Source organism: Lucilia cuprina, chromosome 5 (genome assembly GCF_022045245.1).
Source record: "Lucilia cuprina isolate Lc7/37 chromosome 5, ASM2204524v1, whole genome shotgun sequence".
In the NCBI taxonomy this organism is placed as follows: Eukaryota; Metazoa; Arthropoda; class Insecta; order Diptera; family Calliphoridae; genus Lucilia; species Lucilia cuprina.
This window is the reverse complement of record NC_060953.1, coordinates 38,538,760-38,562,195: the sequence shown is the minus strand read 5'-3', so window position 1 is coordinate 38,562,195 and position 23,436 is coordinate 38,538,760. Positions and strand designations below refer to the sequence as shown.

The 23,436-nt window shown below is 29.4% G+C and overlaps 1 long non-coding RNA gene across 1 annotated transcript in view; it reads left to right on the top strand.

Annotated features, from left to right (window-relative positions):
• LOC124420122 overlaps window positions 1-23,436 on the top strand; it is a 104,182-nt gene that overhangs the window by 36,746 nt on the left and 44,000 nt on the right. Inside the window, exon 3 of the long non-coding RNA XR_006941047.1 lies at window positions 7,805-7,820. This is a non-coding gene — a long non-coding RNA (uncharacterized LOC124420122). The remainder of the gene's footprint in view (window positions 1-7,804; window positions 7,821-23,436) is intronic.

Here is a 23,436-nt window from a genome sequence, read left to right as displayed (position 1 = left end):
ACTAACTAACTAACTAACTAACTAACTAACTAACTAACTAACTAACTAACTAACTTACAGACTTGCTTTTAAGTTAAATATTTGATTCAAATATTTTTCCCTAAGTATTCACCGCTGATCAAAAAAGTTTAGTTCTGAAAATGGACATGGATATTGAGAGCTTTCTGCAGCTTCTTATAAAAAATTAAGTTTTCCGTAGCAAATTGCTAGATCGTCATGTTTTCTATAGTAAACATTAAGATCGTAAAAATTTTTTTAACATCGTTAAGTTTTATGCAGTTTTCTTTAAAAAACTTTATGATTATAAAGTTTTCTTTAAAAAAACTTTAAGATTTTTAAGTTTTCTTTAATATATTAAAAAAATTGCAAATCTCTTACAGATAAAAAACTTTCCTTTAATAACAATAATTGACCCAAATCATTTTATTATATCTCTAATTAATAAAGATTTAATAAAAAACAACTTCAAAAGACCTTAATTAAGAAACACTAACCACCAAATTATTCTAACCCATTTTTTTCCTTCACCACAACATAAAAAAATAAAATCATAAAAAATTTACAATTAAAACATGAAATAAAAGAAGAAATAAATTTCAAAGAAATGTACATTCCTGCCATGAAAAAAAATGGCAAAAACTTTTCGATATCATCAATAAAAGTTTTATAAATTTGATTTGATCTATTTCGAATTTTACGCTTTTTCTTTTTTTTTCGTTTAATGCTGGCAGCAGTCCTACCTACTACCCACTCATCATGGCTATAAAGTAAATTGAAAGCAATAGTTTAAAATAATTTACAGTAATTTTGTATTCCTTTGACAAGAAGACAAGAATTTTAAAAGTTTTATTTTTTTCTCTCTCTCTCTATTTCCACTCTTCTCTTAGGTTTTTAGATTAAATATCTTTAATGGCTTTTAACAGCCCAACACCCCAGCAACCCGTCAATTCTTAAGCAGAAAACTTAAATTCTTTTTTTTTATTTTTCCCCATTTTAATTCAAAAAGCAACATGACCAATTTAGTTTAATAAAATAGAGCAAACAAAATGTTTAATACCATCCCAATGGTTTTAACTTTTCTTTTTGTCTCCCTGTCTTCTTTTTGTGTTTCTTATTTTTTAATAAAAAACAGAAAATATTCAGCTAAAAGAACTTTATTTAAGTTAAATTGTGAATGAATATAGGAAAACAAGTGTACAAGTGTACAAATACCTAAAACCTAACCAGCAGCCAACCCACCAACCATCACTACATTCAAAACAAATTCACACGAAAACCCACTGACACACTTACGTTTACATCCTTACACCAAATAGTCCTTCGAATTGTTGTTATTATTGTTGTTGTGTGTGTGTATGGGTTTAGACATCCTGTTGATATCAAAAAATTCAGCATGACCTTTGTTAGTAAAAGTTTATTGATAATATACAGCTAAATTTTGTTAATTTTTCGCTTAAAACAAACAAGCTAAAATCATCATACCCATTGTGCAAATGTTTGTGTATTTGTCGTTGTGTGTGTTAAAGTGTGTGGGTTTGTTTTAACAGCAAATATTTTATGTTACAACTGTTACATTGTAAATATGAGATTCTTAAAAGAGATTGAATGATGACTGCACTGAGAGAGTTTTTCAAGTGAATTTTAAAAGTTAGTGAAGAAAACTTTTAAAATGTCAAGTTTTTTGTTACGTTTTAAGATCTTTACGATTTTCATATTGAATTAAAAGATTCTAATTTTTTTCTATAGAAAACATCAAGATTGCAAAGAAAACTTTCGGATCTTTAAAGTTTTAACGAAGACCTTCAAGTTTTTTATAGAAACTTTTGAAATTTCCATAGATAACTTTTAGCATTCTTTAAGTTCTCTTTGGGATTTTCAAGGTTTTAAAGACTCATTAAAGCTTTCTTGTGAATCTTTAAAATTCTCCATAGAAAGCATTAAATATTATTTAAGTTCTCTTTATTATTTCTTTTTTCTCTTTAGTAAACATTGATATTAACAGATTTTTTTCGACCTTTAAGATTTCTATAGGAAACTTTTAATAAAGTTTTCGATTTTTTTAGTGAACCCTGAACATACCTTGACAAAGAAGTATCACTTGTATACGATACCTTTTATCCACACTATTAAGCCCAGCGCATTTTTTATTCATTCGCCACAACTCTATGGTTGTGGCGAATGAATACTCACTCACTCTACAACTACAACTCAACGAGTATTCCCACAGTCACTCCTCTGTGGTGTATCTGTTGACTTTGGTAAGTTATACCGTGCAACAGTCTTTTAATCGGCATTATTTTACCGTGCATCCCAAAGGGAAGTCTGCTATAACTAGACAAGAGAAAATTCGAAACTCGGCTTTACGGGACATCTGATGTGGTACCACATTATGTGGGTTTCTGTTTCGATGCCATGTCAAATCATTCCATGGGAAGGCCGAGGATGCATTTGATCATCACCAGTTTATAGCCACTGTTTGTGCTCTTTTTTTTGCCAGATTGCAATCACATTAAGATGGTGTCTTTCATCAAGAGAACATGCCCCCCGAAAAAAACTCAGATGTCAATTCATGAACATGACTCTAAATGTAATACCTACAAGCACTTTGCTTAAGTTAAAGAGCTATCTTTTCTTATGACAAAGCATACCTTAACAGGGAGGAGACTATTGCATAGTTGAGCTAATAGAGATGCGCCACTATCTAATGACCAACTTAAGCTTACTTCTTCCCCTTCCGAGAGATCATTTCATCTCACTAATAAATCAACACACTCCTCATTCTTTTGTGCAAAAATGGTATGACAATTAGAAATTTCCTGAGTTAAGTGCATACTCCATGAAGGGACCTCAGCTGGCCCTGGATTATGTAGTTCTTTGGTCGGACTCTGAATCAATAATACCAAGAGAAAAATTAAAAATATTGCTAAATATTCCTCCGATCGAAATTAAATGCGACACTCTCTCTGTTAGCGGATCTTATCTTTAGGCGAGTTGAGCAAACCCGGCTAAAAGATACGCCATCAATGTATACTACATAGTTGACCTGACTATTGACCAGAAATCTATCGGAAACTTCGAGATAGGAGATCATTGACAAGTTAAACATTAGGATAATCCCTGCAGGAATTTGTTCATGTTCATAGGTACTAAATGGTTCTGGAGATCATCATTGAAAATCCGGAAACTAGCTTCTAGGTTATCACGTAATGTGTCAAATGAATTGGGCTGAATATAGGCTTAACAGACACCAACATAATTTCTAACAGCCTAATATAGTATTGGTCTTTTAAAGATACCTTTACCGAATACTCTTCCAGTAAGAAGGAATAAAAAGTTAGTGAAAAGAAACCGTTCCATTTAATGAGTACTGAATTAATAATAAGGTCCAGAGAATTCAATGGGGTCATTTGGACTGATGGTAGTTCAACGAGAGCAAAAATATATATTAATATTCTTAGATTATACACTTTGGTTTGAGAGGATTTATAAATGATAAAAAGTTAATAATCTTGGAAATGATATTATTCCAGAGGGTTAGAATATCTAAAAGAATAAGACGTTTTAAAATTAAGCACGTTTGGTAACAAATAGGCATAACAGTGTAATATATGAATAACATCTGTTGTCAAAATATGTACGGATAGTTGTCAAATCAACAACAAAAATTTAAAATCACAGAACGTTGTCAAATTAATAAAAAATAACAATGTTTTACCAATCGTTGACAAACGATTTGTTGTGGAAGTAATAACAATGCATTGCCAAAGCAACACAAAGCGTTATCGAAATGACAACAATGCGTTGTCAAAATGATAACTGAGTGTTATATAAATTTTATACACATCCGCAACAAACGTTGTAAGCTTACTTTTGACATCGGATTAAATCGATTTCGGCACTTTTTCCGTTCATTAACAGCATTAACAGTGGAGAGGATTGTGATATACTAGTACATTTTGTCTATTGTTAGGAAACTATATTATAACCGATGTCTTTCTAGAGGTATTTTATAAAGCCATTTGGACTAATCGTGCAGTGGGTTGTTCAACAAAAGCAGAATTAATAATTTAATAGTATGTTGCGTTTGTATTTCTAGAGAACACATCGGTAGAGGAGACTGTGAAATTCTAGTACATTTTCTATTTCATTGTCAAGAAATAAGTTTCAAATATCTGGAAAGCGAGCTATGGAGAAATGCTAATGGAAGTATTTCAATCATAAAGCTCTATATAAGACTTTTTCACCAATAGTTTTCTTTAAAAGAAGCTCTCTGTGAAATACTACTACATTTTCCCTATCATTGTCAAGAAATAAGATCCAAATATCTGCAATGTAATATTATTCCACAGCGATGTTATACCTCAGAAATGTTGATGGGAAAACTTTAAAGAACTTTGTTTAGGAAAAAGGATTTCAGTAATAAAGTTCTATATAAGTCTTTTTCAACAATAGTTTTTATCATAAGAAGTCCACCATTGGTTCTATAGCGTCCTACATTCTCCTCCTTTTAAATAAACCTTAAACTTTTATATAAAATTGATTTTCTTCTTTAAATAACTATGTTGAACATTTAATTCTGCTCTAAATACTAAAACTCAGCTGGCAAACAAGGTTAAGTGTTCATTTCATTTTTTTCCACACTCCAACTATCTATCTATTCCTTTACTACTTTCCTAGAACACTTGAGTATTCAATATCTTCCAGTGTACTTTTTTTCTTCATCTTTTATTTTGGTTGCCAAGTAAATTATATGAGTGTGATTTAAAATAATGTTTGTTCTTCTATAAGTTGTTCTTTTGTTCTTGTTTTTTTTTCTATTTTTTTTATTAAAAACTTAAATGATGCTTAACATTGGTGAAAGAATCCTTATTTGCTTGTTTTTTTTTTTGTTTTTCTCTCTCTGCTGCTCATTGCCATTAGTGTTGTTGTTTACGCTTTATAACAACATCAACAACAACAAACAAAAAAAGTGAACAACAACAAACAAAAGAACAAGGAATATTTCGCGCATATTGGCTGGTAAATGGCACTTAAGGGGTGCTGCGTCATATTGAGGTAAAATTAAATTTTATATAAATGGGCTTCTAGATTCGTTGCAAAATAATAACACACGCACTCACACACACACACACGTACGTGCAGGCATGCTAGTGCAAGGATATTTCATATTTTGTTTTGTATAATTTAAAGGGTGTATTTAAGAGAAAGTGTTATTAAAAGAAGTTAAAGTAGTGTACGCTTGTCTTGTATAAAAGGCGAATTAAAACTTATTCTCATTGCTATTTGCTTATATATGACATATTACTTTATTACTTCCAAGTAATAGGTTGAATAAAAAAACACTTTTTCTTTCATCACCCATTCTGTATGTGAACTTACTCGTTCGGGAGTTAACAACACTTACAAATACGTTTATGTTGAATGGTTTTCACCTGTTTTTGTGTTTTTAATATTTATTTCTCTACTGAAACAATATACCAACCAGCCGGGGAAACCCCATAGATAATTTAATGTTAAGCGAAAAAATAAAAAATAAAAACAATGGTGAAAGTGGTAGCGTGAGTGTTAATAAAATACATTTTTTTTTTTAATTTTGGGAATATAGTGAATTCAATTTCATGTGCTGTTAAATGAATTTGAATGTTGCTGTTAGTTAGCAGCAGTGGGAATATTTTCATTTCTATATTTTTTCAGCGAAATATTTATGATTTTTCGACACTTGTATGAAGGTAGGTGATTTAAGTAGACTGATGCTTTTGTGGATTATTCGGAGATTTTTTTGGGGGTCATTTACTGGAGGTTTAAATTGCTTTAGGATGCATTTTTTCACATTTAAAACTTGAAAGCGATTTTTATTTAATTTTTTTTGAAAGCTTTCCTTAAATTTTCGTTTTATTGAATGTTTGTAATTTTCTTTTACAGAAAATTTTTAATAAAATTTATTTTTATTATACCCTACACAATTATATTGGGAGGCTTTTGTACTGATGTTTGTAACACCCAAAAATATTGTTCCTTCATCACTTTAAAGTATACCAATCGGGTTAGAATCACTTTCTGATTCCATTTATGTCCGTCTATCTGTCTGTCTGTGTGTCCATGTAAACTTTGTGTGCACACTACCCAGCAGTTCGACGGGACAGTCCCGTACTGACCACTTAACCTACCACTTGTGGTGGCCCCTAGCCACCTGACTACCCAGGTGACCGACCATTTTAACATGGGCTTGTCCTACGAGGAAGTTAATCGTCACTCTACACCCTACAAAGAGACAGTAAAGAGACGATTGCCTCCACTCTCGCTTACAAAGGGGACACTAAAGTGACGACTATCTTCATTCTCGAAAAAAATAACTTCTAAGAATATAATCTCTAGGTTACTTAAGGACAGTAAAGAGACGACTGTCTTCGCTCCCGCTTACAAAGAGGACACTAAAGTGACGACTGTCTTCATTCTCGATTACAAAGGGTACATTCGTGACGAATGACCTAAAACATACGAAATACGATCATCCAGGTGTGGGTAACTATTAGTGGAAATTAGTGTCTTTTTCGTATGCATTGACTCTTTGTCGAACTGCTGGGTACATGTCGCAATTTTCAAGATACCTACCGGAGGCCACTAGCTAGTTATTTAGTTAATAAGTAAGTTAGTTAATTAGTAAGTTAGTTAGTTAGTTAAAATTTTTGATGGATTTCTTTACAGAAATTAAGAAATTTCTTTTCGTAGAAAATTTTCGAGAAATTTTTATTAGAAATTTTTCGATAAATTATCCTTTTATAGAACATTTGTGAGAATTTTTTCAATAGAAAATTTTTGATAAATTAGCTTTTAAGAGAATTTCCATTAATATTCTCTTTAAAAAATATTCTATAAATCACGTTTTTTTTTAAACTTTATATTTTTTAAAAATTTGTTATTGTTGCTGTTATCGCTTCACTCCTGTAATCTAATAAAATGGTTGGCGAAAAAAAAATTGTTTAAATCACTTTTAACATTCATTTGAACTACCACAACACAACTCAACAAAAGTTCTAACAAATATTAACAAAGTTTTATGCAATTTAAGTTATAGAAGGACAGACAAATATTCTAAGGTTTTTATTAAATATATTTTTGTTTAGACTTTAGCTATAAAAGCATATTTTTCTCTCTCAACTGCTGCTTCAAATGAATTGAATTTATAGAAAAAAAATATTTCAGGAATAAAACCAAATATCTTCAATATTTGGCAAATATTTTTTTTATAACTAAAAACCAGAAAAAGAAATAATAAATAATAAATCATAGATAAAGAAACAAATCTATAGAATATATTTACAAAAAAATCAAAGTTCTGTATTCTTAAGATATTTTCAATTTTATTCTAAAGGATTTAAATAAAAGAATTTTCTTAGATTCTTTTTTAACAATATGATCTTGTTATATTAAAGCATTTATTTGTATAAGTTTTTATTATCTTATATTTAGTTTTTTTTTAACAATATGAAAACTTTTAATTAAATTTAGTGTTGAAAATTGGATGTGAAACACAAACTTACTCACTTCTATTTTTAATTGAACCAATTATCAAAGTAAATTTTTCCGCCTGAAAAAGTTTTTCGAAATGACTGCATTGAGTCGCAATTTTTTTGTGTGTTTTGCTGTGGCTTGAGTTTATTTCAAATGTCGGGGAACAAAATCTGTTGGTCATTCCAAAAATTATTTCTAAATAAATGTTTTGTACAAAAATTAAAAAAAAGAAAAACTCTTTTTATATGTTTGTTAAATTTTATTAACGCTGTTTTTTTACTCTTCTTTGCAGCTTCTATTATCAAAAGGTAAGTGATTAATATTATTCAATTGTTATAGAATAGTAAATTTAAACTTTAATGAAGTAGAATTAAGAATTAAAGGAGAATATATTTTCTTTTGATCTCGTACTGCCTTGATTAATGATCAGTCTATATACCTGACTGTATATATATCGCTCAATTACACTGACGCTCAGTCAGCCTATACCAGACTTATCTATATTCTTAACTATATATAAGGTTGCTATATTTCATGTCTTGACTATAGATTCTTTAAAGTCTTGACTATAGATTCTCTATAGTCTTGACTATCGATTCTCTATAATCTTGGCTATCGATTCTCTATAGTCTTAACTATAGATTTCCTAAAGTCTTGAATATAGTTTCTCCATAGTCTTGACTATCGATTCTCTATAGTCTTGACTATCGATTCTCTATAGTCTTGACTATCGATTCTCTATAGTCTTGACTATAGATTCTCTATAGTCTTGACTATAGATTCTCTATAGTCTTGACTATAGATTCTCTATAGTCTTGGATGTAGATTTTCTATAGTCTTGACTATAGATTCTCTATAGTCTTAACAATAGATTCTCTATAGTCTTGACTATAGATTCTCTATAGTCTTGACTATAGAGAAGATTCTCTATAGTCTTGACTATAGATTCACTATAGTCTTGACTATAGATTCTCTATAGTCTTGACTATAGATTCTCTATAGTCTTGACTACAGATTCTCTATAGTCTTGACTATAGATTCTCTATAGTCTTGACTATAGATTCTCTATAGTCTTGACTACAGATTCTCTATAGTCTTGACTATAGATTCTTTATAGTCTTGACTATAGATTCTCTATAGTCTTGACTATAGATTCTCTATAGTCTTGACTATAGATTCTCTATAGTCTTGACTATAGATTCTCTATAGTCTTGACTATAGATTCTCTATAGTCTTGACTATAGATTCTCTATAGTCTTGACTATAGATTCTCTATAGTCTTGACTATAGATTCTCTATAGTCTTGACTATAGATTCTCTATAGTCTTGACTATAGATTTTCTATAGTACTGACTATAGATTCTCTATAGTCTTGATTATAGTTCCTCTATAGTCTTGACTATACATTCTCTATAGCCTTAACAATAGATTCTGCATAGTCTTGGCTATAGATTCTGTATAGTATTTACTATAAATTCTCTATAGTCTTAGCTATAGATTCTCTATAGTCTTAACTATAGATTATCTTTAGTCTTGACTATAGATTCTCTATAGTCTTTACTATAGATTCGTTATAGTCTTAACTATAGATTCACTATAGTCTTGACCATAGATTGACTATAGTCTTATTTATATATTCTCTGAAGTCTTGACTATAGATTGTCTATAGTCTTCACCATAGATTGTCTATAGTCTTCGCTATTGTCTTGACTATAGGTTCTCTTTAGTCTTGACTATAGATTCTCTATAGTATTGACTATAAATTCTCTATAGTCTTGACTATAGATTCTCTATAGTCTTAACAATAAATTATCTATAGTCTTGACTATAGATTCTCTATAGTCTTGACTATAGATTCGTTATAGTCTTGACTATAGTTTCTTTATAGTTTTGACTATAGATTCTTTATAGCTTTGACTATAGATTTTCTATAGTCTTGGCTATAGATTCTCTATAGTCTTGGCTATAGATTCTCTATAGTCTTGACTATAGATTCTCTATAGTCTTGACTATAGATTCTCTATAGTCTTGACTATAAATTCTCTATAATCTTGACTATAGATTCTCTGTAGTCTTGACTATAAATTCTCTATCGTCTTGACCATAGATTCACTATAGTCTTAACTATATATTCTCTGTAGTCTTTACTATAGATTCTCTATAGTTATGACTAAAGATTCGCTGTAGTCTTGTCTTTAGTTTCTCTATGGTCTTCACTAAAGATTCTCTATAGCCTTCCCCATAGATTCTTTATAGTCTTCACTATAGATTCGCTATAGTCTTGACTATAGATTCTACACAAATCAGCTGCAAGCTACAAGTCAGATCGGTTTATAATCTTGACTATAATTCAGTTTGAAGTCTTGACTATATTTATGTATGACAAGACTGTTAACAGTCTTGACCATAGATCAAACTGTCTATAGTCTTTACTATAGAACATATTAAATGAGTATATACATATGTTTTCTGTATGGTTTTTGTAAATTGTGGTACCGTTTTAGTTTAAAATTTTCCTCCACCACATACAACTGAAAAACTCGAGGAGAGAAAATCTCTGCTTCTTCTACATTTTTATATCACTTTCAATATACGTGGTAACCTGGCACGTACTTTTAAACATTTATATCCACACAAACAAAAAAAAAAGTACAAAACAAAAAAAAAAAGTTTTTTTTTTTTTTGGCGATCGCAAAACTAAATTTAGCTTGTAAAAAATTTATATGCGAGTGAGTATATGTACATATATCTATCTAACTCCCCCTAAATTGTTAACAGTGAAAAGTTTTAATATTTGTCAAACTTATTTGTCCTTGTTTATGTTTTGTTGGAACATTGCGTACGTTGATTTTTCAACCATAGAGAATAAATTTTTGGACGATAAGTTGGACAATGACGATGCTGCTGCTGATATTTGTGTGGAAAATTAAGTGAGTTGTTAGGGGTTGTGACTCGGGTGTCAACATCAAAAAGTAACTTTAATTAACAAATAAATGGAATAAAAAAATGTTTGGTTTTATTTTAGACAATTTAATAATAAACAAGAAATAGAAATAAAATAAATTTAAACAAAATAAAAAAAAGTTTTTGCACTACTATTGGCGTGAGTTCTGGATATAGTGAGAATATTTGTGTTATTATTCCAAAGGAAATCAAGGCCATTAAAAATACAACAAAATGTACAATTGTACATGTAGTTATGTATTTTTTTTAAATTTTAGTAAAATATTTTTACATACAAATTTATAAAATTCTCAATTTTTTATATTTTTTTGGCAACTTTCCGTTTAAATTATTTCTTCTCCATTTGTTGGATGGAAAATGTATTCAACCGCATTAAAAGCTTTTTGTTTTTCTTGTTTCAATGTTGATTACTGTTAATAATTTGTTTGGATTTGTTATTTATACTACATGAAATTATTAGAGAAATTCAGTGAAAATTTTTTAAAATAAAAATATGTATTCCCTGAATTTAATGCCACTACATCGACTTTACTTATTACTTTGTTGTTTTAATTTATAACATAGATTTTCTATGGAAATTTTGCTTAATAAACCTCTTATAAAAAAATGTTGTTTGTGAACAAGGTGGTATATCTATAAAAGAATTTTATACATATGTATAAAAAAATAGTTATTTTTTCATAGATCACAATACTTATATTGATCCTTCTACATCTCTAATACAGATCATTCTAAGTCTTGACTAGAGATCTGGCTACAGTTAAAACTAAAAAAAGACTATAGCCTATAGATCAAAGAAATTTCTTGAAAATATATCAGTATATATTCTGAACTACCGATCATTCTAAATAGTTTTGACTTAGATCAGTCTATAATCTTTACTAAAGATCAGTAAGTATTCCTTACCGTAAATCAGTTTATAAATTAGTGTATAAACAGTATTAGTTATAGATCATTCTATTATCCTAAACATACTATATCACACTATAGTCATTGATCAGTCCATAGTCTTAAAGAATTTTTTATAGAAACATGGTATATCATGTAGTTGTTTATAAATCCTTCTGCTGTATCGAATAGGCTAGATATAGGCTACTGTTAATACTATTGATCAGTCTATAAAAAGCGTTTTCTTGAAAAAAGATCTGTATATATTCTTGATTACTGATCAATCTGTAGTATTGACTTTAGATCAGTCTTTTATATTGGCTAAAGATCAGTAGATATTTCTGACTGTAGATCACTTTAAAAAATAGTTTATAGTCTTGACTATAGATAAGTGAATGTTCTTCACTATAGATCAGTTATTGATCTTCTTATTGTCTTCAACATAGACCAGACTGCAGTCTTCAACATACTTCAGTTTCTAGACTTAACCATAGATCATTCTGTGGTCTGCAATATAGTTTAGAGTATATGTAGATCAGTGTTGATCACTTAACAGTCTTAGTTTCGACTATCAGTTAGTCTTTATTTTTGGCTACTGATCAGTATATAGTCTTGAACATAGATTATTATATACTCCTAAAAATAGATCCGCCTATATTCTTGACTTTTGATCAGCTATTGCTATAAATCAATCATCAATTTTGGCTATAGATCAGTTAATATTTATGTCTATATATCAGTCTACAGTATCGTCAACAGATCAGTATATATTAATAAATATCGATCAGTCTAAATTCTTGACATTTAATTAGCTTTTGATATAGATTAGTTCTTAATCTACAGATCTCTTAATATTTGTGTCTGTAGATCAGACTTCAGTTTAGTTTCGACTATCAGCTTTTCTTTATTCTTGGCTACAGATCGGTATATAGTCTTCAGCATAGATCATTATATGCTACTTATAATAGATTCGTCTATATTCTTGACTTTCGACCAGCTATTGCTATAAATAAATCTTTGATTTTGGCTATAGATCAGTCTAAAATATCGTCCACAGATCAGTATATTTTCATAAATATATGTAGATCAGTGTAGATTCTTGACATTTGATCAGTTTTTGCTATATATCAGTTCTTAGTCTTGGCGACAGATCTGTTTATCTTTGTATCTATAGATCAGTCTAGAGTATTGACTGCAGATCAGTTTATTTTTATAAATATGGATCAGTATATAGTCATGAACTTAATTTAGTCTCTGCAATATAGTTTGGAGTATAGATCAATAGTATATGATCACTTAACAGTCTTAGTTTTGACTATCAGTCAGTCTTTATACTTGGCTACAGATCAGTATATAGTCTTGAACATAGATCATTATATAATCCATAAAATAGATTCACCTATATACTCCTAAAAATAGATCCGCCTATATTCTTGACTTTTGATCTGGTTTTGCTATAGATCTGTTAATATTTGTGTCTATAGATCATTCTAGACTATTGACTACATATCAGTTTATTTTCTTGTATATAGATCAGTTTATAGTTATGAACATAAATTATTCTCTAGTCTTAACCATGGATCGATATATTGTCTCTAGCCTATAATCAAGAGTATGTATTAGTTAATAGTTTATCATTCCATTCTCTGGACTATAGATAACTCTAAAGTCTTTACACTGGTTTTGATTATAAATTAATCTGTAGCCTTGCCCACAATTAGTTTATGGCCTTGACTATGGATTTGTCTTCATAAAAGTTTTACCTATAGTCTGTGGCTTTGTCTATAATCTTCTTAAATAGGTTACATAAGCTATTATGGAATTTTAGACCCCATAGAAGGGGATCTAACTGGTTAACATTTTTTCTAAAGTGGTTAAGCATCATCTGATTTCCTTCAAATTTTTGGAGTATTAGCGGATATATATCAAATACTGTAATAACCAATTATATTTCCGCTGAATAAAAAATTAACAAATATTTCTTTAAGTTTTGTATACAAATATTTCGTTAGAAATTTGTAAAAAAAATTTCTAAATTTTTGTTTTCCCCTTAACACTTTGTTCTTCAAATAATCCTTATATTTCCTAAAAATTCATGTCAACCTTATTAAAAGTATATTCTCAGATTTGTAGTTATTTGTATGTGAAAAGTTGTAAATAAAGAAAAAACTCTATACGGAAGTATGATTAGTATGGATAGTACACTTTGTTGTATGTGTTTCCTTTATTAAAACTATTTTATGTGATGCCATATAAACACTTTTTGAAAGTTAACAACAAAAGTCATGTTGTTTTTGTATATACATACAAATAAATCTATTTATACTTATGTTGGTAGTCGTATAAATAAAAATAATATATTTATATGTAGAGTAAATACATCAGAATATTGGGTTGTAGAAAAAAAGACTTCGTTTCATGTTTTCCAAACTAAAGGTGCTTTCAAGAGACAGATAAAGATCAAATCATATCTTTCAAATAGGGTAGAAGGAGGGCCATAGCCACTTTTTTTAAGGCGTCTTAAAAAACCATAATACATGTTCTAAATTTTAATTCCTTTCGAACTTTGCAAATTCATAATAATGTACATATTTTTAAACTTTTCCGCATTGACCAAAAGCATCGCCCCTATGGCGAATGATCCCCCTTCTACCCTACTGCTGTTTAAAATGGACAACCGAAATTATTTTTTTCCCAAAGCCAATGGTAAACTTTCATATTAACTCAAAACAAGTTAGAGTGCTATATTCGGCTGTGCCGAATCTTAAATACCCTCCACCAGCTACTTTTATGTTATTACTTTTCTAATTGATCAAATATTTGTAGAAATAAGTTTTCTCATGTCTTTAATGGAAAAAATCCCAAAAGTTAAATTTATTAAAATTCCAAGATTTATTGATCATTATAAATTTAGTAATTTGCATGTATGTATGTATATGTGTGAAAGATTTAAAGATTTTCAAAATACAAATACATATATAATTATATTCTACACAAAATTTTGTTCAACACAAATTGATAATGCTCTTTAAATACGGTTAAAGTGCTTTTAGGGGCAGGACCTAATATAGGAGAAATATAAGTATACAAAACTAATATTTTTGCCAAATTATGTAGCTTAATTTGGTAATAAGTAATGTGCGTTTAAGAGATTTTCGTAAAAGGACTTTGTATGGGAGCTATGTCCAATTATGTATATAAAGACAAAGATTCAGAATTCTGTATCTATATCATTACTTGGTAAAAAATATTGTGAATTTAAGTGATTTTCTGGACCTAGTATGAGAGCTATGACCAAATATGGACCGATTGTAAAACAATTTTATAGTGAATTTATGTATACAAGAGCAATATTTTTGATAAATATATGGATATCAATATTTGGTTACGAGTTATTTGCGTTTTTTCTGATTTTCGGAAAGGAATTTTGTATGTGTGTTTTTCTAAGAGGGACCTTGTGTGGGAGCTATGACCACTTATGGACCGATCTAAATAAACATTCATGGTTATATTTCTGTATATAAGAGCAATACTTGTACCAAATTTTATATGGATTCCTTAATTAAGAAATTAGTTATGTGCGTTTTAGTTATTTTCGGGAGGGGACCTTGTATGGGAGCTATGACCAATTATGGACCGATCCAAAAAAGCTTTCATTGTAATATTCCTGTATATAAGATAAATATTTGGACCAAACTATATATCGATATCTTAATTTGGTAATGAGTTATGCGGGTTTAACTTATTTTCGGGAGGGGACCTTGTATGGGAGCTATGACCAATTGTGGACCGATCCAAAAAAGCTTTCATTGTAATATTTCTGTATATAAGAGCAATGTGTGTACCAAATTTTATATCGATATCTTAATTTAGTAATGAGTTATGCGTGTTTAAGTGATTTTCGGGAGGGGACCTTGTATGGGAGCTTGACCAAATATGAACCGATCCATAAAATATTTTATTGTAATATTTCTATGTATAAGAGCAATACTTGTACCAAATTTTGTAACGATATCTTAATTTAGTAATGAGTTATGTGGGTTTAACTGATTTTCGGGAGGGGACCTTGTATGGGAGCTATGACCAATTGTGGGCCGATCTAAAAAAGCTTTCATTGTAATATTTCTGTATATAAGAGCAATACTTGTACCAAATTATATATCGATATCTTAATTTAGTAATGAGTTATGCGCGTTTAAGGGATTTTCGGGAGGGGACCTTGTATGGGAGCTATGACCAAATATGGACCGATCCAAAAAATCTTTCACTGTAATATTTCCGTATATAAGAGCAATACTTGTACCAAATTTAATAACGATATCTTAATTTAGTAATGAGTTAGGCGGGTTTAACTGATTTTCGGGAGGGGACCTTGTATGGGAGCTATGACCAATTATGGACCGATCCAAAAAATCTTTCACTGTAATATATCTATGTATAAGAGCAATACTTGTACCAAATTTTATATCGATATCTTTTTTTAGTAATGAGTTATGCGCGTTTAAGTGATTTTCGGGAGGGGACCTTGTATGGGAGCTATGACCAATTATGGACCCATCCAAAAATTTTTTCCTCTGAATAAATTATATTGCCATAAAATTTCAATTTTCAAAATTTTGTGTAGATATCGACATTACGACGGAAGTTATTAACAAAAAAACCAAATTTCCGGGAATTTGTACTTTTGTATGCGAGGTATATGAAATTGTGAACCGATTCTAGCGATTTTACGCAGAGATAAAGCTCTTATGTGGAAACGAATATATGCCAATTTTTATGGAATTATCTTGCATAGTTTTCGAGAAAATTACATCAGAATGTGTAAAAAATGCCTATTTTTTTCGAGGTTGTTTCAAATTTTGATTCATAACTTTTCCCGATGTGAACCGATTTTGCCCATTTTCAATACCAAACAACTTAGGAAAACAGAGAACATTTTGGGTGAATTTGGTTAAATTCTATTGCTTCGTTTTATCGTGAGCGTGTTTTACACAGACAGACGGACAGACGGACATAGCTAGATCGACTCAGAATTTGATAAGGACCCAGAATATATATACTTTGTTGGGTCTCAGATGAATATTTCTTGGTGTTACACACGGAATGACAAAGTTATATATACCCTCTATCACCACTGAAGGTGGTGGAGGGTATAAAAAGTATGAATAAGTTAAAAAACTTGTTTAGTTTTAGATTTTTAGTTAGATGTTTATTATCATAATAATAATGATGATGACGATGTGTGTGTAATATTATTTTATATGTATGTGTTTATGTATTTTTGGATTAAAACATAAATAAAAAAAATATTATCAAAATAAATTTTTTCAAAAAATCATCAAACTGACAGTATTATATCAACATATACAAGAGAAAATGTTATGTAATACAACATACATACACTCATCAAGTTAAACTTTAATTTTGAATACATACATGAAAACAGGCAATTACCTTTTACGCATCTCAGTAGTTTTGCAAGAAGTCATATATAAGGTCTATTCCATTTTTGGTATAAATTTATATATATCTATAACATTTGTTCCAAATGTTCACTTTTTTATAGACACAAAACAGTCGCCAGTTTTCTGTAATCGAGTGTGACGAAATTCGCTCTTTACCAGTTCCAACACGCAGAGAAAAAACATGGTTGTGGTAACCATTTTCTAAAAGCAACATATTATGGTTAAAATTATGCTTGTAGTCTAACTATATTATGGTTATTGTAACAATTTAGAAATATCATATTACGATTAAAATCAGCAAAAATATTTTATCATAATATTTTTTATTTACCATAATATTGTTTGTTATACATGACTATATTATGATCTAATGTGATCAAAAAATATGTATACGAAATCAAATTTATTTTGATTAGAGAATCAGTAAAATTACAGTTTCCAAAATAGTAAAAACTCACATTACTCGAACCTATTTACAAATAAATAATTGCCATGAACATGAAAATGATTATTGTAACAACAGTATTGTTTAATTCGAATTAAATAATAATTATATGTTTTTGGTAACAATATATTGTTACAGTGAACATAGTTTAGTTATAGTAACCATGTTGAAATATGTTTTTTCTCTAAGTGAAAATAGTGAAATGTCTTTCTCTTAAAACATGACGAAAAGTCGTTCTAAACATGTGTTTAGTCATTCGTGCCAAATGTTCTCTTTTCTTATAGAGACAAGACAGTCGGAATTTTCCTGTAACCGAGAGAGAAAACAATCGTTATTTATCATTTTCAAGATAATCAAATGATTTCTTCGTAAGACATGCCTATATCAGAAATACTAGTTATCTAACTGGTCGGTTGACTAGATAGTGGTGACCCTAAGTTGTACGTTAAATAAGTTTTCCGATACTGTTACACAAAACTGCAGGGTTTTCACGCTTGTAAAACTTTCAACATTTAAATTAACTGAAATAAACAGGAGGTGTTCAACACATGTACATATATTTCAGGAAAACAACAAGAACTACAACATTCGTAATAAGTTGAAAGCACTGAAAAACCATTCACATTTAAATCTATATGATAACATCAATGAATCTACAATAAAATAAATATTACAAATTGTAAAAAAAGTAGTAAAAAAAGGATAAAAATTACAAATAGTTTTTTGAAATTTTTTTCTGGGGTTACAAAAGATTATGGTGTGTCGTAAATTAAATTTAAACAACTTATGTATAAGTTTGTTTTTTAAATATTTTTTTTTATAAAATTAGATTCTTAAATTTTAGTTTATATTGTAGTCAAAAGTTGAATTAAACAATTTTTATACACATACCCAGCTAAAAGTATTCTTATTCTAAATTTAAAGAAAATTTCAAAAAGTGATCCTATTTAAGAATATATGTATGTTGTTTGACCATTAAATTTCGTGAGAAGGGAATATCTTCATCTGAAATGCAAAAAGGCGTAACAACCATTTCTTGAATTGAAAATTGTTGTTGCAAATTTTTAGAAAAATCTTGTAAAAAAATTAAATGTTTATGACAATAATAGTTTTTATTTTATTTAGTTTATAATTCGAGTACTTATAGATAGCGATTAAGCTATGTCCATCTATATGTTTGTTAAAATCAATTTTCTAAAGAAACATGAAATTAATCATATCGAGACCGGAGTTAATGCGAACCTATAAAATGAAAGTTTTTGGAACTTTTCCTTTCTTCAAAAGGTATTTTCTATACTATCGAACCTAGAAACATAAAGTTAAGCATGTAGAACCACATGCAGAGAAAAATATTGTTGTGGTAACCATAATAATTATGGTTAGAATTATAGTTAAAGTTAAATCATATTAAGATCATTATTAGTATAATAACATATCATATAATGATTAAATATAGTTCGAATATTTCATTATAATATAGTTTTATTAATCATAATGTGATGTTGTAGCATCATATTGTGGTTTCAAGCAACCACATTATGGTTTCATGTAATCATATTATTCTTTCATTTGGCTGAGATTCTTTCGGATCCATGTAGTGGCTGTAGTTTAAACCCTAAATAGCAGGAAAGCTTGAGTTGTGGTTAAAATACTGATGAAAGGTTGTATTTATAATTTGGGATGATTTCGGTGTTGTTGCCGATGACAACAGACACTGCATCGAGGAGTGGCTGTGGGACTATGCGTTGGAAATGAGTTGGTGTTAATATTACCCGTATATATAGAATAAATGTATCGTATGTTTTTTTTAATGTATCGGATAAATGAGAAGTTTGGGTTGAATGGAGATGTATGAAAGGCAATGGTCAGAGTTTAGATAGCTTAAGTACTTCAGCAAAGTGTACGTATATTGGAGCTAAAATTCCATATAGCTCCACCGTCGTGTTTGAAGCACAATGGGGAGGTGATGACCCAGTGGTTAAAAAAAACCACCGTGAAATAGGCCAATATGGCTACACGCATAGAAAAAACATAATTCGACATGGTTACTATAACTAAACTATGTTCACTGTAACAATATATTCTTATCAAAAACATATAATTGTTATTTTAATTCTATTTAAACAATATTGTTGTTATTGTAATCATTTTTATGTTCATGGCAATTATAGATTTAAGTATGATTCACTGAAAAATAAAAAAACATATTATGTTAGAAACAACCATTTAAACTTACAAATAACCATTATATGTTATGTTGCTATATGTTATATAACCATTCTATGTTATGTTGTTAGAAATAGCCATTATATGTTATGTTGTTCTATGTCTGTTGGTACTATTTTTCACTGATTCAGTAATCAAAAGAAATTTGATTTCGATACATATTTTTTACCGACATTTTGATAACATTGGATCATAGTATAGTCATGTATAACAAACAATATTATGGTAAATAAAAAAATATTATGATACAATTTTTCAATTGTATTTAATCATAATATGATATTTTAAAATTGTTACAATAACCATTATATATTTAGACTACAATCATAATTTTAACCATAATATGTTTAACTAACCATGTTTTTTCTCTATGTGTAGGGTTTTAAAGATGATAACCTTTAGTCTTTATTGGAGACAAATTCAAAAATGTCATTGATGAATCGTCGACTACGATTATTTTGCCAACTGGGTAACTTTTACTTGTTTATTTATGTTGTTGATTTATAATGGTTTCATGACATGACTACCGAATTGGTCAATATAGCGATTTTAATCACAATTTTTTAAAATATTATGAATTTAAAAAAAGTAAAAGACGCACTGCAAGAATGAACTGCAGGGTTGTATAAGCCATATCAACCACTTCATACACAGACATCTACTTTCAACATCAATATAAAATAATTTACTTTAACCACAGACGTTAAATAATGAAATTGGAGAGAATGAGAGTTAAATCAAAGATATTTAATCAATATAAATTAAAAAAACACATGAAAATGTTAATTACATGATGTTTATAAATAACCTCATACTCGATACCATAAAATAGATCACATCACAGTGGTTTCGTTACTTTTTATGAAATTAATTCATAAAGCATGTTGTAGCTGACAGTTAAACAAGTTTCCTAGAAAGTTTAGCTGCCAATCATATATGAAACTCTTGAAGTATTTTTCTCAACAAAATATTTGCAACAAATGGAGCTTTAAACTGTTCTCCATAACTCATAAACAATATATTTTTCCCCAGTCTAATACACATAAACTTCATCCCTAAGTAAATAGATTTGTGATTTTGCCTTTTTGTAACAACAAAAACTAAGTATCTTTTAAATAATTTCCTTAAACCCTGCTAACATTCCTAATCCTCTAATACATCTTAAAATGAAATGAATTCTTTCTTTCCGCCATAAATAAACTAATATTAAGCTTCCACCAACAGTTTATTCTTTACATTGTCAAAATATTTTTTTACGACACTTGCATTATTATTGTTGCTTTTGTGATAGCAAACAAATCCATCTTAAAAATGGGCTGACAAATCGCTCTTTCTATATATATTAAGGAATAATAAAAAAAAAACTTCAAACTGTAAATGGGAGTTTCATAAATTTTCACAATTCAATGACTTTAATGAGTTTTTTAAGATAAACTTCTCATATATTCTAAATATCCTTTTTATGCCTTGATTGCATTGTATAGTCGAAAGTAAACTACAAATTAGATAGAAATTTTTTTGTATGTAATAGTTAATTTTGTTTTACTACTATCACATAAATTTTAACAGAAATAAATTTATACTTTTAAACAAGTAATATTTCTATATTCGGCTGTGTCGAATCTTATATACCCTTCACCAAGTTTGTTTTAAAAAAACAGTTTTTATTTATTTTGTATCTGTGCACACATGTCACACATAACATACACACAAACAATTATAAACTGTAGCAGAAAGAAATATTAACCGTTGTACTGTAATACCACCGTTAAACTGTATTACCACCCTCAAACAAATATCAGTTGTATTACCAACATATTACTGCTTTATCTCCTTGTTCTTGTTATACCCACTTACCTTCGTGAGAACAGAACAGCATCCAAACATACAAAAAAATACACAGCTGAATAAAACCAAATACATCTCCACACGCACATGTACATCTTTATCCAATTTACAGTGTTGTTGTTGCTTTTTTAACAAAGCATAAAAAATATGACATTTTTTGATGAAATTTTCAGAGGTTGTCTCGGATTTTTGCTAATATCTCCGTTATTTACCGACCGATTTTGCTGATTTTAAATAGCGATCTTCTCGAAAATATGTCTAACTGAATTATTGAAGATTCGGATCTCGCCGATATCTGGGGACCTCTAAAAACTGATTTCAACAGACAGACAGACAGACAGACGGACAGACAGAAGGACATGGCTTAATCGACTCCGCTATCTATAAGGATCCAGAATATATATACTTTATAGGGTCGGAAAATTATATTATAGAAATTACAAACGGAATGATAAAAATTTGTTATTTTAGTCATTGTTTTGTGTAGATATTTCTGTTCACACCACTTTTGCATGGAAAAAATCAAACAATGCAAAAACTGCATGACTTTTTTGTATAATTGGTTAAGAAAATTGTCAATAACTTTTTTGCCTTTGATTTACATAAATGCATGTTTAATAACTCGTTGGATAGATAATTTTTTCTAGAAGATAGGACAATGGTCTAAATATTATTATTCACCCAGTTGTACACTTTTAAGTCGACTTCCGGGACTGGTTACCATTATCCGACTGTACAAAATTTAATAAACAAAATAAATTCTATACAATCAAAATACATATTTTTGGGCACCTCTTATGTACATAAAATGTTGATGCTTCCGCTCTTTAACTTCGTACCTTTATGTTTTATATCAGTTATTTATTTTATGAACTCAGCTAATTTTTTTTGGAAATTGTATGTTTTTATCCTGCATCACTGCAGTGAGAGTTTATAATTCGTATATGCTTATGTTTATAACACACCGATTAAAATCAAAAATTTCCCAGTTTTCTAATGTTTAACCAAAATTTTTCTGGATTGTAAATAACTAAATATATGTATATGTCGAATTATAACAATTATGAATGTATAGTCGGGGGTAGCCGACCATATGATACCCTACACCAGTCAGTATGTATGTTAAAAGTGGGGGTTATTTAAAAAATAAAGCATTTTTTTTTTTTTTTTTTTTTTTTTTAACTTCATTTTGGGTGGCCTCCGGTAGGTTAGTGGTTAGTGTTCTAGTCTGGTAGACCGGAGGTGGTGGGTTCGATTCCCACCCGTAGCACTGGTTAAGGAGCGCACAACAGGTCCGATAGAGGCCTAGGTGTATTTCTTCGGATTTGATGTGTATACATCCTCCTTTCAAACTAACTAACTAACTAACTTCATTTTGGAATATTTTTACCCTTTTTTGGCAAAAAAAGGGATTTTTTAAAAGAGGACTCAAAGGGGAGTAGGGCAAAATATGGCCCTATCCTTAAAAATGTAGGTAGGGGGAGTTAAGTCTTTTTTAATATTAAGTATTTATGTAGAATTTAAAAGTGTTATTAGTGTTTGTAAGTGAATTTTGACTTTAAGTCATTTTCTGAAGGGGAGTTTGTGTGGGGGATAGGGTCAAATGATCATCAAAATCGCTAGTGTCATTTAAAATTCTATAAAACTACGTTTTGGCGACTTTTGTTAACATAATAGATCATTTAAATTAATTATAAGCCCAAAGGCCATATTTGGGGGGAACAATTTTAACCATTTTCAATGGTCCTTGAGCCAAAAGAAGTGTGTGCCAAATTTCATCCAATTATCTTGAAAATTGCGGCCTGTACCTTGTGCACAAGGTTTACATGACAGTCAGCCAGACGGACGGACGGACATAGCTTAATCGACTCAGAAAATGATTCTAAGTCGATTGGTATACTTTAAGGTGGGTATAGGACGAATATTTTTGTATGTTACAAACATCAGCACAAACTCAATATACCCTCCTCACTAAAGTGGTGTAGGGTATAATAACATTATCAAAATAAATTAGATATTTTTTCGTTTTATTATAAAGGTAATATAGTAACGTAAATAACACCTTGTATAAATTCTTAGTTTCTTTTA